Source organism: Orbicella faveolata, unplaced genomic scaffold (assembly GCF_042242905.1).
Source record: "Orbicella faveolata isolate gen_17 unplaced genomic scaffold, um_ofav_v1 contig_1, whole genome shotgun sequence".
NCBI classification, from domain to species: Eukaryota; Metazoa; Cnidaria; class Anthozoa; order Scleractinia; family Merulinidae; genus Orbicella; species Orbicella faveolata.
Window position 1 is genome coordinate 37,366,709 of NW_028301536.1, and position 3,700 is coordinate 37,370,408.

Here is a 3,700-nt window from a genome sequence, read left to right on the forward strand (position 1 = left end):
AATCTTGTCATGTGACGGTGTGGGCTGTCCCCGTGGCTAAGTCAACCGGTTCGCTGACTGTACGACCAGAAATATTCCTACAAAACAGGCAAAAACGAACTTAAAAACCGTAAAAAGATATTCGGGTTTGACTATACAGTCTTCGATCCTTTGCTGTTGTTTTGTTGTCATATCCAATACCCCAGCTGTCGCAGGCACATTTTAGATGGCCGGCTGTGTTACGCTGCTACGCGAGCGTGCTTCCTGAGGGATTCTTTTAACGGGAAAATAAAATATCTTAAAATAATAATAAAAAAAAAACGTAAGAAGACCCTTAGAAAGGCGCTTACATTATCTTAGAGTTCAGAGAATTCACGAGTTAGCAGATCGGTGAAGAAGTTAAACAAATATAACCATTAGCCGTCGGGATTGCGATTAGTCCACCATTCGCCTCTCCCTTGGGCTTGGTTTGGCACACGAGTTGATTAACTTATACTTGTTTCACTAGAATTTGGAACGATCGTGAGAAAAACAAGACTATACTATTTTTTTCTAAATTTTTCCCCAGTGGAAACTGAAATAGCGTGGAACTGTTTTCAGGTATCAAGGTCGACGTGCTATAAGGAAGTATTGCTTGAAACTGCGTCACAGCGTGGTTAATATTAGCCCCGGTTTCAGTGGAGACGAACGTAAGTTTTAATATATCTCTCGAGTTAATAGTTTTCCGTCAGCCGTCAACCGGATGTGAAATCTTTTACTGGAACACCTGACTAACTATCAAAACAAATTTTCTCTATTCTTAGATCTTCCTAACTTCTGACAGACGGCTTAATTACGAAAAGAGAGAATATCGCCGAGTTCTTGGAACATGCCGTGAATCATTTTCCTTATAATTGGTTGCTTTGAATATTTAATACCTTAATTGGCCGGCTAAACGAAGACACAAAACTACTCAACGGTTTCGAAAGAGCGCCAACATCTTCCAGACGATTAAAAATGAACGGCTAAATAGAGTCAAATCTCGATATATTGTAGTTACTTTTGTAATTTCATAGTCTCTCCTACGATGAAGGCGGACGCCATGGATGCCAACTCAGTTAGCGGCTGATTTCCAATCCACCAGGCTGCTCCATGACAATTATGCACTTTGTTGTTCAGGTCGAAGCTGTTTAGAAGTCACCAAGTTTTCAATTTATCTCCCAACCTTAAGGTAAAAATTTCAGCGGAATTCGATTTTGGCAAACCCCTTCGGGTGTAGACATAGCATTAAGCGTGTTACTTTCACATCAGTCGTAGATGATTAATATTGATGGCGATAGTTCTTGAAGGTTCCTCACCGGCTAAAACACCAAAAAAATCAACGTTCTCATAAAAGCCACATGCTAGTATATTCTGCTCTCTGTTTCCACTCGAAGCGTTTTAGTACATTGTAAGCATTACTCATACCATTGACTTCCTTTGCATAAAACGGTAATTCGACAATAAGACTCATAAAGACAATACATTTTGTCCGTGAAATGCCCCCATCAACCACAAAATCCATGATTTGAATAAGTTTCGCGCCGTTCAAAGGCGGTCTCGTGTTTGTTTACATGCTCGTCATTGTTCAAATCTTGGCCGGGAATGTTTCCTATGCGAGCTATTTTTTTTGTTTAACTTGTCGTAACCCCAAAAAGGACGGGAAATTGTTCCATATTCAGAAGACATCATTGTCTTTCTTAAAACGGCTTAAAATAGTATGCGTCGTGAACGAAGTTGTTAGCCTTATGTCAATCAGGAGTTTCGAAACGTCTGGAAATCAGTAAAATCTCGTGTTTGTTAGCGTTTTCGATATAGTAAAAAAAAAAGTACAATCGTTGAACGAAAAGAGGCGACGTTGTACTATTTATGGTAGAAGTTTCTTGGCTGGAGTTGATAGAACCGGAAACTCTGGTCAGGGCAAAAATAAGCAGTGTAAATATTTAACAGCATAGATAATTCGCCGAGAGTTCCTGCGTCAAATTTATAAATTTACAATTGTAATTTCTTTACTGGGATGAATGGGTCCTTTCCGCGTACCATCGTAAATTTTCTTCTCGCCTCGTGACTTTTTGTACGTCATCACGATCTTCATTACGTCATCATGACTCAAACGAGGTTTTTGCGTCGGTGAGTTTGACGCGAACAGAGATGTACTTTTTCGCTTATTGCTCTGGGCACTTCAGCTAAGTACTAGTAACAATAAGGCTGTTTGCGCCGTCAGCGTGATACCCAAATTACTAAAACATTTAACGTTGCCGGAGGCCGTTGAGGCTTGATATTGTCATACAGTGGCTTCCCGCTTTTTTCCGGTCATACAAGTACAACGGGAAACACCTATGGCCAGGGACAGATCATAAGCAATAGATGTCTTATCAGAATGGACTACAAGGATGGTTCAGTGGTATTGTGTGGCACGAAAGGTTTATAATAATGAGGGTTATTTTTTTAAAGTTTTGTGTCTGCAGGCAGCTGATCACGATTGCTATCTGGAGCTGTCAGCTCTGGTTAGATGTAAATCTTACCCAAAGGACTGAAGATTTCAGATTAAGCCTGATACAAAGCACATGCCGGTTGCTATCAATATTTCATTCGGAGATCATGGTACCACGTGTTTTAGGGGCGCACAAGCAGGGCACAAGCAGATTGCTATTCATCCCAGAACACCCCAGCTATATGCGCTAAATCATCACAGAAGCCATATTGATGGCCCAAAACAACGAACCGGCGGTCATGTTGGTGTCCCCCGGACGTCCCAAGCCAATCCTGTGAGTGTTGAACTCGTTTCTTACCCAAGCACTTTCTTTTGTTCCAATGAACTTGTACGGCTGCTGGCCTTGAGTGAAAACGTTCAATAGCTGGTAGTAATCATCGTGATCATACCGGGCTTTACAAATACACCAGATAACGCCTGCTGTTGTTTTTTATCTGACGTCATTTCAGCAAAGCTGGTAAAAAGAAAATCCCGGGCAGGCAGGCGTCTGGAAGGATCTAAACAGTAATCAACACGGAACCTACATTGACTTCGTAATAAACTTTCCAGCTTTGGTATTACCATTTCCCTAGTTTGTTAGGGTTACATTTCACATGGAGTATGGTCACTACTACGAGTATCAAAACTAAAAGAGAACCCTGCATTATGGAGTGTAGCGGTCACGTTATGCATTTTATATCACAGCCACTAGTATGGGATTCGAAACACTTAGCAGTTGTCCACTCTCTGTGCTCAAGTGGGGGTATTTTTTGTTATTTTCTTGTCCTTAGAAATAAGCTCCTTTCAGGCTTGCATCAACTGTGCTATCTTTTTATTTCAAGTACAACATGTTGGAAATGATTCCGCCCGCGACCCCTCCTGTCTATTGGTGGAAATAAGTGTAACTAGCATCAAGTCCCGCGCTGTGATTGGCTACCCAAACGGGCAAGATGGCGCTATCTTGCCCGTGTCCCTCAAGAAAAATTTGTTCCTCATCCCATACAATAAATCCTTTATTGACCTAGCGTGAGGTCAAGATGGCGGGATATTGGCCTCGTTCTGTTTTTGGGTGCTTATGGACCTCGATAACGGTCGGTCCATAAACACGCAAAAGAAGACCTGGCCAATATCCAGCCATCTTGACCTCACGCTTGGTCAATAACCCATATGTACATACTGGTGAGTAAGCTACAAAAGTTAAATTATTTTATTTCATTATATTGTGGAGTT

The 3,700-nt window shown here is 41.4% G+C and overlaps 1 long non-coding RNA gene across 1 annotated transcript; it reads left to right on the plus strand.

Annotated features, from left to right (window-relative positions):
• The first annotated feature begins 32 nt into the window (after positions 1 to 32).
• LOC149118964 (uncharacterized) lies at positions 33 to 3,343 on the plus strand. The gene is made up of 2 exons (XR_016202482.1): positions 33 to 668; positions 783 to 3,343. It is a non-coding gene; the product is annotated as an uncharacterized LOC149118964 (long non-coding RNA).
• Positions 3,344 to 3,700: the final 357 nt, after the last annotated feature.